Consider the following 15,422-nt stretch of genomic DNA (forward strand, 5'->3'; position numbering starts at 1 on the left):
TCATCAACCGCTGTCCAGTGTTGGAACTAACCATCGCTGTTGTGCAAACATGTCACCACAGAGGGTTCAACACCGCCGTGAAGATATTGCAGCTTACATGACACAGCGACAAGCTGCGATGTCACCTCAGCCACCAGCTGGAGTTCGTAAATCACATGTAGCTTATATGTGAAAGCAACAAGCCAACGTGTCTCCTCAGCAAGCTGCTGAAGTCTGTAAACCGCATGCAGATCATATGCGAAAACAGCGTAGCAGAGCTGTGTGTGTGACATGTGCATGTAGCAGAGCTGTGTGTGTGTGTGTGTGTGTGTGACGAGCATGTAGCAGAACTGTGTGGCACATTGTGCCAAGAGAAACACTGGTACTATAATTTTCTAATAATTACTAGTAACAGTATGTTGGCGAAAGTTGATCCATAGGGTGACCCAGAGTCGTCAACGACTGAATGGTTAATCATCATCATGTTGGTATTAATCAACATGGTATGTGGTGGCATAATGTGATCATTGTGTAGTGGTATTTTGTCCTTTTATATACTGTTACTCTTAGTAATGTTGCTTTTAGCATAGTGGATTTTGCTGAGTGACAGACAGTATGTAGCTAATTATATGGACCATGATGATTACAGGGATACTGTGTGTGCGGTTTATATTTAACCCATCAACAGGGTTCATTTACATGCAGCAAGTTTTGATAGTATGGTGCCACAAGGTAAACCATATTGGCACTCCTATTACATGATTTCTTTGATCAGATGGTTTTAATCTGGCTTTTGGATATGTTCCGCACCTATTTGTAAACCCTTTCAGACATCTGGCAAAGCTTGGGAGCATGCTGCTGCGGCTATTTAAAGTTAATACCTGGCTTTTCTTCACCATTAACCTTTTATATAGTTTATTGTGAATATTTATATGATAATCTTGGTGATTCTTATAGCATATGATCATGGAAGGAGGTTTCACCTCCTAGTATGTTTGTTTATTGACACACTACTGATGTGTTATGCAGATTTAATCTTGTTATAGATGCAGGGTTTCACTGGATATGATTATATTGCAGCTGCTTCCCCTCTTTCATGTGGGTGGGTTCTTGTTTGAATCTATGTTGTTAACTTCATAAAATCTGTATATTATTGTTGACTTTGGGTGATATGCTTATTTTTGTTTGTGTCGGTCTTTATATAAAAACTCCATTAAAATTCATCACAAAACAACAATCACAGATGTATTTTTCAGTCACACGTCTAAAATCGGGATACACCGAAGCATAAGTTATCTCCTAATATTCCTGGTAAATACGTACCTAACTCTCCTCCCAATTTGTGACAGGACAGCTTCAGAGGACGTTTTTTGTGCGTTCTTGTGTGCATAAAATAAGTAGAGAATAGAACCCATTGAAGTCAGTTGGTTCTTTCACGTTAATGACTTTTTGTACGTGTTTCGGCTACATACAAGAAAAATAGGACCTACTCTATTTTTCAGCATTTTTGCGCACCAAAGGGCCCCATAGAAGTCTATGTGAGGTGTGCAAATGGAGGTGGAATACGTAACAGGATGCGTGAAACGTTGTGCAAAACCGCTTGGAAAAGAATGTATCTGGACCACAGATACACGCGCATATGAACAGGCCCTGTGTGCGCAAAAATGTATTAAGAACACACATGCAAATTACCCTCGTTCACTGCGTAGCTACACTGCGCTGAGGCAAGTGTGTTTTGCGCATACGCTTATCTGAAGCCGCCCTAATGGTGAAATGTTTTCCTTAAGGGTATACAGAGGGTTAAACCATCAGACCGCGGTGTAGATATCATGGCAAGCTTCTTCAGTAGAGAAGAATTTGGGATATTCATCCTTGGAATCCAAAATTGCTTGTACTGTAAAATGTGGCAACTTTTCCGCATGTGCGCATACTCAACCGGTAGAGTAACAGGCGAGGAAACTGAGAAAGTATATAGAGGGGTAATGGGGTGATTTAGCAGTTTTAATAAGATGCATTGACATATTACTGTATTGTTAGCTGTTAGCAAAACTGTCATGTAAGAACATTCTCTGTAAATGGTAATTCAACGGTATTTTGCTGTGCCGTTTCTCCTAGTCGCCCTCTAATACTGGATTTATAAATGAACATAACATAACATGCTTCTCCTAAAAGGCTTTAATGTTTTCAGCAAATGATTAGTATTTTTTATGAAAAATGCGCAATTTTCTAATATATATATGGTGCATTAATTCAGGCTGACTTTCAAGAGCTCTGCTTGCATTAATTGAATTGGAGGCTTTGTTGTTTGCCTGCAGAGAATGAAGACCTGTCCTGGTCTTGTGATGGACACACAGGTGCTCAGCACATTACATTGGATCTGATCAGTGTACTGTAACTCTAGCGCCCCCATACTTGTGTGATCATCACATGACCAGTGCAGGTTTTCATCCTCTAGAGGAGAACAATGAAGGTTTCCATTCAATGTCCACAAGCTGACATTCGAAAACCATAAGAACTGACAAGAATGGCAATCATTATAAAATAACAAACTTATTATTATTAATAACAAAATTATTAGCAAACTATTTCAAAACAATCAGGACGGTATTCAGCCATAATAAAAACCAGACCAGAGGTAAGCAGGGCGAAACGTGCGTCGGGGCACCAGACTTTAAGTTTGCTATCATATTTGCTGCTATTGTATTTTTTGGCTAACTGATATAATTTAACACCTTAACGCTACAGGACGTACATTTACATTCTGGAGTAAAGGGTTGGTATTGAAAGGGATCGGGGGTCAATCCCGCTGCATACAATGCTGTTTCTTATAGCTGGCTCACAACAGCTCTGATAAGCAGTGCTGCTGATCAGAGCTGTTGACACTTTAAATGCCCCAATCGAAGTTCAGGGGTCCTGCATTCCCCCTGTGATCTCAGCAGTGAGGTTGTCATGGCAGCCAGGGGTGTTCTATATGGCCCCTGGGCTGCCATTGCAGATAGTCTATCAAGCCATGGCTGTCAGATTGCAGTGTAATGTAATAGTATGGGATTACATCATACTGCTGGAGCGATCAAACCAACACAAGCTCTTGTCCCCTACGAGGACTAAAAATTGGTTTTAAAAAGTTTTAATAAGTGTAACAAAAAAAAGGTAATAAGCTTAAGAAAAAACACTTTTGCCATATTTAAAAGAATATTCGCCATAATAAAAGAATCTAAATAATAAAACTCAAAAACATATTTGGTTTCGCTGCGTCAGTAAAAGTCTGATCTAACAAAGTAATGCATTATTTATCCTACATGGTGAACATCATCTGACCAAAAAAGCACAATTCTGGTGTTTTTTTGTTTTTCTACCGCTCTCCAGGAAAAAATTAATTTGAAGTGATCAAAATGTCACATGTGTACTTCAAAATGATACCAATACAGAACGTGCTGCAAAAAATGAGCAACAACTATGTCAACAGAAAAATAAAAAAAGTTAGGGCAGTCAGAAGATGGTGGCAGAAAATTTTGAAAAATTAAAGTAGTAAAGCAAAAGAAAACTATATAAATTTAGTATCGTAGTAATTGTACTGACCCTTAGAATAAAGTTATGTCATCTTCATTGCGGTGTATACGCCGTAGAAACGAGACGCACACAAAGATGGTGAAATTTTAGTTATTTTCCATTTCACTCCACTTAGCATTTTTTTTTAAAGTTTTTCAATTCATTATACGGTAGACTAAATGGTATGATTGAAAAATACAACTCGTCTCGCAAAAAACAAGCCCTCCTACAGCCATGTCGATGGGTTAATGAGTTATAATTTTTTAAAAGGGGGGGATGGAATGGAACGAAAATCCTGCGTCTTTAAGGGGTTAATACTTTCTTTGGTTATTTGTATTAAACTTTATAGAACACATTGTTTTCTCTCTAAGTACTGTTGCACTTGCACTTTACTATTGTTATGAGGGAGTGTTCTTTCAACTGAATACTATTTGTCTTTTAGTAGCCATTTGTCTGTTGTTTGCACTTTAGGCTTGTTGTTTGCTTACCTTTAGGCTTTATTCACACGACTGTATTTACGCTAGTATTTAGCCATGTTAAAATAAAATCGCCCCGAAATTGTGTTCATCCGAAGCATTGATTCCAATGTATTCATTCAAATGAACGATTTTTGGGCACGTAAAAAAATCACGACGAGAAAAATGGCACATACGTGACCATTTCTGGTTGGAGGTTTAACGCCTTCCGCTCCAGGACGTACATTTACGTCCTGGAGCCACGGGGTATGTATGAAGAGAGGTCTTGCCCTATCTTTTGCCGTGATACCCAGGAAGCTCCCTTTAAGCATTATTGGTCATTCCGAACATTTTACAGCGATCAATGGTTTTCCGCGCTTCTGTGTATTTTTTTGCCGATGTGCAGCAGCGGCCCATGTGATAGGCTGAAAATACGCGGCTAAAGTTCATAATTAATTTGTGCGATAATACGGTGCATATGGGCGCACTTAAAAACGCATATGGTCGTGTGAAGGAGGCCTCAGGCTGGTTTTTATTAGGGCTGTTTACCTTCCTGGTTATTTTACAATAGCTTACTAACAAAGGTTGTCTTGTTATTTTATACTGATTCTTGTGTTGGTGTAGTTTGTGTTTTGTTTCTAAGCTATTTACTATTGGTGTCATTATAGGTGTTATGCTTTCTGTATCAGTTCTTATGCTATATAGTAGAACATTGTTTTGTCCATTATACAATGAATAGCTTCATTTTCTGAAAACTGAAAACCACATGAACTAGGGCTGCATATTATATTGACAGATTCATTAGAGTAATTTAAAGAGGAGTTAATTAATTATATCGTTAAATATGATTAGAAACACAAAGAGCAAATCTCCCCAGACATGTCCTATGATGAATTGCAAACGAGTTATAGTATAGATGGAACATAGCTCTGTGACTCGCTGCGACTTACATAAGACTGCATATCAATCTACTACATTATCTTAGCTTGAAAAATGATGAAGATACATCGTCCATCCCAAATGTCAATGTACTATAGCAATTCGTATTCCGAGTATTGAGTAGGTGTTAGTCACCAGCAGGAGTAGCCTGGATATTTAGCAAACACAGACGGATCCTTCACCTGTTAGCGCAGTGACGAAGAAGCTGGAATTCTTTGTCGTCTTAAGTAAGCCAGTTATTTTGGAAATATGAATTAACTGTACACAAAATAGCTGCCATGATTCAATGCTTTACTAACAATAACTAAGTAGGAGGCGGAAGCCGCCATCGAGAATGCCAGCTGTTCTATTCCCAGTCACCTGCATGACTGCCATCTGTTAGTACACGCTTCAATAGTAAACGTATTACTTTGCTACTAACCTGAATCCACTGAGCTAGCTGAGCAAGTCTCATTTATTCCCGAGATCCACGAAGCTCCATTTCCTCTCTCTCAGGACTTCGTAACGTTCAGCAGGACGTCTTCAAAATACTTTTACAATTATTAAGCCGCGTGATTAAAAAAAGAGTGTTTTGGAAACGTCTGCCAAGAAGCTGCTTAAAATGTCAACTACTACAGATGTGGAGAAGGAGTTGGATACAGGGAGTGGAGTCTACGCTGGGTTTATTATAAGGAAATATACAAAGGTTCAGCCCACAAACCTCTAAAAGAGATACATGAAGAATATCTTTCCCATGTCTGCTGCTGACCTCTACACTACCATTGACTTCCTAGCTAACCACAGGACACATTGGAGGATACAGACTGCTCCTTCACTTCTCAGTTATTGGAAGCTCTGTTAGAACACAAGTTAACATCAGTCTGTAATGCTTTTCAGATGCAGTGAGTGAAATGAACCAGATTTCTTAAATAGAGCACTTGGTAGACCTGATTAGATTCATTGGATGCAAGTAAGACCCCATTTACACTGAAAGATGATTGCTCAAAAATCGCTCAAATGACAGTTTGAGTGACAGTTTTGAGCGATCATCTTTGCACAGTCTATAGTAGCTAATTAGTTACTAAAAAGCTATGCAGGCGTAGCGGGACACCGCGGCGTAAGCAAACAGCTGCATTGTTCTCCCCATTTACAGCTTGTGTCCCACTGTGAAGTACCAGGGGGACACAACCTGAAAGAATCTTATCAGCGCTGCCGACTGTGATAACAGCCTGCACTGCTGATAAGAGTTCATCACTCATTCAAGAAAACTCAAATTGAGCGATGAGCGAATCGTGCACGAAAACTGCACAATGTCCGTGTATTTAGTCACAACAATTATCACTCAAAAGATGGCTTTGAGTGAATTTTCAGTAAGAATCGTTGTGTCTAAATGGGCCTTTAGGGTCCATTCACACCTGCATTAAGTATTTCAGTCATGATTTCTCTGTTCCGATTACTTAAGCAGAAAAACAGAATTAAGCTTTTTTTTCCAAATGATTTAAATCGGCTTTAAAAAAAACGCAGAATGCCTTCAGTTTGCTTCTATTCTGTTATGTTTCTCTTTTTACCGGAACAAATACCGTTGCAGACTGCGCAACTCGTTCCGTTAAACAAAAAGAAGCCTCACAGAACAGAAGCCGAATGGAAGCACTCGCCTTTTTTTTAAGAACCTATTATAAAGAATGGGGGAAACATTTAATTCTGTTTTTCAGCTCCAAAAATGTAACCGAGAAATGTAATTGTGACTTTGTTAAATTCACTGATGGTTCTGATCTTGTCATGGCAAGTATTTGCCAATTAACCATTTGGATTTCTTTTTTCAACACCTACATTATATATGTAGGTTGGCACCCAGGTGAAACTTGGACATGTGGCTGTTACTGGGTTCACAAACTTATGGATTGAACTAATTTTACCTTGATTGTGATTGCTGAAAGTTCTCTTAAGGGTCATTTACACAGGTCGATTGTCACTATTAAAAAAAACCGATCCAACGGTGACGTCTGTCAATGTAAACGCTCTGCGCGAGCGCTAACGACCTTGGCGGTGATGTCGGTGCTCGTGCAGTCATTTAGCTGACTATCCTCCTGTCTAAAGATCCTTTTACACAGGCCGACAATCTTTTAAGCGACTACTTGAGCGCTGACATCACCACTAAGGTCATCGGCGCTTGTACAGAGCACTTAAACTGAAAGACTTGCCACCGGCTCGCAGGCTTCTTGCTCAATGCTTCCCACTCCTATGAAAAGCGCTGAGCGGGCAGTGTTTACACAGGATGATAAGTCAGTGACGTTTTTTTAAGCTGACTGAAAAGTCAGCTTAAACAACTGCGAACGACAAGTGAGCAATTTTTTTTCCCGCATTCACAAATACTTACTGTATTTCAAAAAGCCTTTTGTGGTCTATTCTGCCAGTGGAAGAGTTCTTCTTTTTGGCATATGATATTGCATGTGACCACTTGTAACCACCTTATGGGGTGTTTGGTTTCATTATACATACATTTCGCAACAAATTATCTTTTCCTTATCACAATAAAAGCCATTGAAAAGGCAAATAACAGTGATACAGAACTTAATCTTAATACATAAAATCTCAAGTTAAACTTTGCTATATCTGTATATTGGATGCTGGTGTTACAGCGCATTAGTAAAGTTTGCTGTTTTAGTATTGTTGACTAGCCATGTAAAGAGGCAACTGCATTGTTGCTAACTTTGCTATGGAGCCTCCTCAACATACTGTATCTCCTCCTTCAGCAACCAACTTATTTAGTACATTGTTAATCCGTACTTGTTATCTGTTTTACTGTTAAATATGGTTTACTCTATCCATTCTGGTCATAGTTGTCATTAAACCAGACTTTATCCTTGGTAATATTCAGGAGATTCCATCATCTGAAGGAGACTTCAGATGATGATTACAAGAATGAAGTGCAGCAACTCTGAAAACGTCTTGTGCCACGTTGTTTCTTGTTGAATCAGCTAGGTTTTTTTTCAGGTGGCCATTGGATTTCCAATGATCGCTGCCACTTCATTCTGGCTATCAGTACAGGCATAGTGATGGGACTGCAGTAACTTGAGCATATAGTGATATGCCATCAATGTCTATAATTGATATCTAATATAATTGATGTCTTTACTTTACATGGAATGACCGGCATCCCAATGACTTATCACTACTGTGCTTTCACACAAGAGCGATAGTCATTCAGTGTATGGAGGTGGAGCGCACCAGAGACCTCTTTCAGCCGCCTGCCTCCATTCACTGTGAATGGGCAGTTGCTCAAAGAAGAGCAATTGCCTATTTACATTGAGCAAGAATATTCGCTCACTAGCCACTTTGTTTCAGTGAGCTGAAACAAAGCAACTAGCCACTAATGAGCAATTTCTTAAGCCCCATTTAGACACAATGATTATTGCTCAAAATTTGCTCAAAACCCGTCTTTTGAGCGATAATCGTTGTCTAAATGTGCCCATCTTTCACTGTTCTGCCTAACGATGGTTTTCAGTTCTGCTTAAAAACCGTTGTTCAGCAGAACAGCTAATAAGCAGGACCGCACGCTGTGTATTGCCCGGGAAGCACTGATAACATTGTTACAGCTGTTCTCAGCCCCACCAACAGAACAGCTAATAAGCAGGACCGCATGCTGTGTTCTGCCCTGGTAGAGCTGATTACAGCTGATAACATTGTTACAGCTCTTCTCAGCCCTACCCTCAGAACAGCTGACTAGCAGGACCATAGCCTGTGTCTGCTGTCCATGGTGCTGAATTCTCCACGGGGAACCTGTGGCTGAACAGTGGAGTTAATTACAGAGCTCAGACCTCCTGCTCAGTTCTATAACAGCTCCCAGAAACTCATTTACATGCAAATGAAGCTAATAAAAGTACTAATAGCAATTAGTGCCTATTAGTACTTTATGGAAAACGATCTCTGATCTTTAAATCTTTTTAAAGATATCTGTGTGTAAATGGGCATTTACTCAGTACCCTGTTGGATATCGTGTTCGTATGGGCCAACTATCACTGACAGTTGATAGTTAAAGCGATTTTTCGGTCGACCATTCTTCCATGTAAAACCACCCTGTAGGAGGATTATGGGGAGCATAATTAAAAGGTCCAATCACCCTTTTAGTTATCAGTCCAGCATCTTCGGTGTGTCCCTAAATAAAGGGTGAATAACAATCAGTGATGTCCTTCCCCTTCAGCACACATTAGACAGAAGGCTTTGCCAGGGCTAATGATTCAGTAAAGTCATCTGCAAGGCACTGTTCAATTTTTCATTCTTCTAGTCCATGTAGGAACAGAAGAATAAAAACAAAACTGCTTCGGATGCCTTAAGGAACTCATTGACTATGATGGGTTTTATCTGTTTACGTCTGGGGGTTCCATCATTTTACCAGAAAAAAAACACATACTGTGCTAATTTTTCTTCTTGCATTACTGAACCTTTGGATGCAACAAGCGGACGAAAATCTGAATACAGCTTTACACTTTTTTCCCTCAAAATTTCTCTGAAGCAGCTGGATGAGAACAATACAAAATTGCCATGAGGTTGATGAGGCGAACACCCACATACTGTAGTCTGCATTATAGAAAGGAGAACACACAGTAACAAATGGCAAAACATCGGAAGAAATAAGCTAACACAATGCCCCATCAGATGCATCGTACCAGATTGTTAAAATTCCAGAATCTAGTAATTTCAAAAGATTTTCTATTCTTCCTTATACAAGATTGATAGCATAAATAAAAGGGGTTATCTCAGCAGGTTTTAATCTCATGCAGACACGCCAGTTGCGGCTCAGTCTTGAGGTGTAAAGTAGCTGCTGCTGTTCCTGCAGAGGGACTTCTAGAGATAGATGGTCCCATTGAAGTGAATGAGAGCAGTGGTGTACATGTGCAGCCACCTGCTACCTTATACTTTGGGACTGAGACATGGTAGGGGTATCTGCCTGACAGGTAAAACCTGTTGTGAGACAATCCCTTTAAGAGCAGAATTGTGCTGGTCATTAGCTTTTAATTAAACCGGAATTTTGCAGGCCACTAGCTTTTAATTAAAGCAAGGTATTACTTTCCATGACTATCGAATAGACTTTGAACCTGCATAGCTAGTAGGAAGGAAAATCATCACAGACCACCAGCTATTCAGGGCACCTTGACAAATTAGTTCATCTTCCCTTCCTAAACTGCTACAAATGTAAATGCTAGGACAATTGTAGCATTCTGGCTTTGTTTCAATAGACTGACGTTTTAAGAGAGTTTAAAAAAAAATGCAACTTCAAGTTATGTGAAATATCCTCATTACCTTCATGCAGTTTTTGGCTTTGGATCTTCTTTCATTACAACAGGTTTTCCTTCTCTTTAGTGGCGGAACTCCAGAATAAACCTTCCAGGCTGTATATACAGATTCTCTTGTCAGCAGAGTCTGATTGATTGTTGACTAGCGAGGTGGTCAGCATTGCTGTGTCTCCTATAGAATAACATACAGGATATTCTGCCCTCTAGCAGCTTGTGTTCCTCCCGTCTTATTGATGTGGTCACTTCTTATCATGCCTGGCGAATCATATGCTGCATCACAAGAATACACAGTCATTTATACAGAAGTGCTGGAAGTTCTACTTTCTGTATAATAGTTCTTCACACACGATCTCATCATCTCCTTTCCTCCAATTCTAATAAACAGAAAGTCATGGACGTTTGTTTTGTTTTTATATTGTAGGTAACAGAAAGTTGTATAATGTAGTTCAGAAAAGAGTCTGCTTATCAAAAGCAGCATTGTGCTATGTGAGGGCGCCTACCCACTTGCGTTGCCGATTTTTGCACGTGAAAAACGCGGCGTTTTCGCTCGTTTTTTGTGTGTTTTTCGCGGCGTTTTTTGCAGCCCTCCATTGACAATCATGGGTGCATTAAGAGAAAAATAAGGAGACATATGCAACTAACAGTTCCTATGTAAAAAAAACCCCACGAAACGGAAAAAAAACCCAGATGGACAAGAACACATTCTATACTAATTGCTCTTGAGAAAAAACGCAAAACATCACAGGAAAAAAAATCGCAAGTGGGTAGGCACCCTAATACAGAGTTTTGCCATTTAATGTAGTTAAACTAAAAATGTGTATATTCTCATAGTGTCTCACGTAAAAGCCTATATTATGGCTTTATACAACCTCCGAGTTGTAAAGAGCCATAATACAGCATCCATACTGGGCCATAAGGAGTTGTAGATCCTCTCTGTTCTGCCATACAGCCTCCCTCACATGGCTATAGCTCTGCCTTGGATCAAATATGGATGGTAGTGTACATGACCCAATGATATCCAGATGATAACCATACCTCAATACTCCATGCAAAGATAGGGAGAACATACAAACTCCATCAAATGTTGCTTTTAGTTAGGTTTGCATCCAGAAACCAGGTGCTAACCACTGAGCCACAGGGCTAACAAAAATGACAAGAGGCAGCAGTTTATAGAAATGCTTTATTTCAATGAACTGTAGTTGCATGTTGAGGTGCAATCTTCTGTTCTTATTTGTGTTTAATCTCTAAACCCAAAAGTAATATTTCACTGCTTACTGAAGTTTGAATGAATGAGAGAGGCTACAGCATGTCTAACATACAGGGATGAAGCATTATTGGTGCTTACATTGTTTTCTAGGAGGATATTCACATGTTGTGTTTTTAGATTCTCATCCATGTGTATATTGTGCTGATCCACAGCAAAAACCATGTCCAAATCTGCACCATTAAAGGGGATTTTGACACAGTTTTTTCCCCCCATGGAGCCACCGTATATTTCACACTCTCAATTAAAGGGGTGAAGTCTGTTGTTAATCCACAGCAAATTCTGGGACAAAATCCTCAACAATGGTGCAAATTTTGACATTTTTCACTGGAGAATTCCTGGTGCAGAAATTCTGCACTAATTCTGCTACATGTGAACGTACACCAAGATGTACTGTACTTCTTGGGATCGTTAAGAAAAACATATAAAGTGTATGGTTAAAAACTTAACTGCATGTAGTAGTAAAATAACTAGTACATGAAGCCATAGTGAATTACATTTTTTATAGTTTTTCTTATATGATCCCTCTTAAAGGGGTTCTGACATAAAAAAAAAAATTGTACTCACCTTGCCTGGCCCGATCGCCAGGCATGTCCCCTCCAGCCGGCATCTTCTTCTGTGCCTTTAAAGCAGAGCAGGAGCGGTCAAAAAGACCGCTTCCTGCTCTGGTCCGTCCGTCAGGCACTTCCGAGGTAAACGGACGGACCGCCCACAGCAAGCACGTCACAAGCAGTGCTTGCTGTGGGCGGCCCGTCCGTCCTGCTGAACTCCGGAGTGCTGCGCATGCGCAGTGGAGACGCAACCTGTCCTGACTCCTGTCAGAGGGCACCTCTCCACTGCGCATGCGCGCGATCCCGGAGCGGCGCGGCTCATGCAGACAGAAGAGGAGGAACAGCGCCTGCCAGGAGATGACCCCCCCCGATGTCAACAACAACAGGAGACAAGGTAAGTATTATCTTTTTATGCTTTAGCAGCCATTAAACCATGGGTTCCCTGGGTCCATTAGGCACACCAGGGAACAATGGCTGCTAAAGCATAAAAACATTATTTGTGTCAGAACCCCTTTAAAGCCAGCTAAAAAAGAAAGAATTCATGTATTTTTATTAGAACTTAATGACTAGAGATGAGCGAGTACACTCGCTAAGGCACATTACTCGAACGAGTAGTGCCTTAGCCAAGTATCTTACCGCTCGTCTCTAAAGATTCGGGGGCCGGCGGAGGGCGGGGACCGGCGGGGGAGAGTGGGGAGGAACGGAGGGGAGATCTCTCTCTCCCACTCTCCCCCCAGCAACTCACCTGTCACCCGCGCCGCCCCCCGAATCTTTAGAGACGAGTGGGTAGATACTCCGCTAAGGCCCTACTCGCTAGAGTAATGTGCCTTAGCGAGTATACTCGCTCATCTCTAGTAATGACTTTTTATTTTTTTGTGTAAAACACTGATTTTTGTTTTGCTTATTGATACTTAAAGTAGAAAATTGGCTTTTAGGGTGCCTAATAAAGATGAGCGAACGTACTCGTTTCGAGTAATTACTTGTCCGAGTACCGCCATTTTCGAGTACTTCAGTACTCGGGTGAAAAGATTCGGGGGGCGCCGGGGGGCGGGGAGAGGCGTGGCGGTGCGGGGGGTAGCAGCGGGGAACAGGGGGGAGCCCTCTCTCTCTCCCACTCCCCCCCCACTCCCCACTGCTACCCCCCGTGCCGCCACGGCGCCCCCCGAATTTTTTCGCCCGAGTACGGAAGTACTCGAAAATCGCGGTATTCGGGCGAAAAAGGGGCGTGGCCGAGCACGTTCGCTCATCTCTAGTGCCTAACCACTAGCGATTTTTTTTTCCCGCTGCGTATTTGCTGCGTTTTTTTTTTTCAATTGTCAATGGGACTTTCTAATGTTAAAAACGCAACGCACAGCAACTTGCGTTTTTGGTGCGTTGCGGAAAACAAACGCTAGTGGGTAGTCACCCTGAGATGTGAGATTTTCTTACTTTATTTGTCCTTATCCATCTAATCTAAATAGAGTAATATATTTTTATGAGTGCCAAGAGATTGATGCAAATCAGCTCGTAAGCTGTTTAGTGTCATGTGAATGACATTACTTATTAGCTTGTTTTTATTCCTTATTGGCTAATAAATGAAAGTTGTGATTTTGTACTTGAAAGGTCTTCTAAGTTCATGTACAACAGGGATGATGAATCCGGATAGGAAGTATTCAGATTTTTACATCTTAAGGGAAAACACCAATACAGCCGCACAAATTTGGGTTTTGGAGTAATAGTGAAGAGTTTTGAAAAAGCAAAAAAGTTAAAATATAGTTTTTGAACATATTTTCTTTGTTTCTATTAAATTATTTGGGAACAACCATCTCAAAAACTTCCGTGAGGACCAAAAAAACATAATCCTTGTATTGGGAAAATGGGAATTTAAAACATTTACATTTTGGGTGGTTGCACGCAATGTTTTTTTAATATTTCTTTAAGATGCATTTTTTGGTGTTTTTTCATGCATTTTTTTTATTGAAGGTCAGAAATGGATTCTAAAACTAATGGAGAATATAAGAGAATACTTTTAATTCCTCCTCAATCCACTTCTGGCTTTGGTTCAAAAACTGCATCAAAAACCTCAGTGGCACCTTTCCAAAAAGCAGCGTGTGTAAAACCACCCTTATGTTTCACACTGCGGTATTTTACATCTACAATCAGATTACAATGGCCCCAGGATACAATATTTTTAATTTACAGTGTTTTTTCCTAGACCATAATCAAGTGCAACCAGATTCCTGTGTAGTTAATCAAAAAGGCATGTAATTGGCTAGAAGATCCAGCCAAATAAAGCGATCATTTAACTGGTAATGCATCTGTGAGTGGCCACCAAGGATGGCCAAGTATAAGTGCTTTACGTTTAGAAATAAGTTTAGTGATTGAGGGCTTAGTCACATGGGTGTTTTTTCGCACAATTTTTTTGTGCTCATAACTGATGCGCTCAAAAAAAATCGTGTGACCGAAGTCAGCACCACGGAGGAAAAAAACGCTGCTAGCAGCGTTTATCCGCCCAAAGGGCTCAGTCACACGGGCGTTTGTACGCTTACAAAGAGCGTTGCCCGATATCCTCTGCCACAGCTGTGGCAAACGAGAATGATGTTCTCCCATTGAATTCAATGGAGCCGGCAATACAGCCAGCTCCATTAAAAGCAGTGGGCTGCCGGCAAGCGCTGTAGTAATTTTCAGGGAAGGGCTGCAAATATAAGCCCTTCCCTGAAAAGCATCCTAAAAAAGTGTAAAAAAAAAAAAAAAATACTCACCTCTCTGCAGCTGCCTGGGCTCAGCCGCGTCCAGCCAGCTCTTCTCCTCATCTGCTTTCAGTAGTATTCAACAGGCGGGGATTTTAAATTCCCGCCTGCTGAATGGGCTGCCTCTGATTGGTCACAGCGCTCAGCCAATCATAGGCAGCCCAGGATGGTTTTCAGGGAAGGGCTTATATTTGAAGCCCTTCCCCGAAAATTAGTACAGCACTTGCTGGCAGCCCAATACAGCCGGCTCCATTGAATTCAATGGGAGAACATCCTTATCCTCTGCCACAGCTGTCACAGCTGTGGCAAAGGAGAACGATCTTTTGTATATGTTCTTAATTGGGTCGGCGCTGCTGCTGCCGGCCCCATTGAGCGCATATACACAGGAACACGGATTTGCGCAGAACGCAGTTACATGCGTTCTGTGAATCGTTGTGTCCTATAATTTTCACCACATGCGTTTGTGTGCATGAAAAATGCGCACATGTGAACGCTCCTATTGCAAAGCATTGGGTCTATCTAGATGTGGATCGCAAACATAGCTGTAAATAATGCAAAAAAACGTGTGACTGAGCCCTAAGCGGATGTTGCATTTTTGGGGTTATTTTCTTAATGTACATTTTTATTTATTTTGAGTTATTGTTGTTGAAACTCCAAAAAAATATCAGTTCTCTATTTAGTTA

The 15,422-nt window shown here is 40.7% G+C and overlaps 2 protein-coding genes across 3 annotated transcripts in view; one reads left to right on the forward strand and one right to left on the reverse strand.

Annotated features, from left to right (window-relative positions):
* MED12L (mediator complex subunit 12L) overlaps positions 1-15,422 on the forward strand; it is a 504,977-nt gene that overhangs the window by 109,518 nt on the left and 380,037 nt on the right. The window lies entirely within an intron of this gene.
* Positions 1-15,422, reverse strand: part of P2RY14 (purinergic receptor P2Y14) — a 41,821-nt gene that overhangs the window by 9,925 nt on the left and 16,474 nt on the right. The window contains exon 2 of one of the 2 annotated variants that reach the window (XM_066599889.1): positions 10,203-10,465. The gene's annotated coding sequence lies outside the window, so the exon portion shown is untranslated. Of the gene's footprint in view, positions 1-5,343; positions 5,463-10,202; positions 10,466-15,422 lie in introns of those variants that run through there. The other variant, XM_066599900.1, reaches the window with a different exon arrangement.

Source organism: Eleutherodactylus coqui, chromosome 1, assembly GCF_035609145.1.
Source record: "Eleutherodactylus coqui strain aEleCoq1 chromosome 1, aEleCoq1.hap1, whole genome shotgun sequence".
Lineage (NCBI taxonomy): Eukaryota > Metazoa > Chordata > Amphibia > Anura > Eleutherodactylidae > Eleutherodactylus > Eleutherodactylus coqui.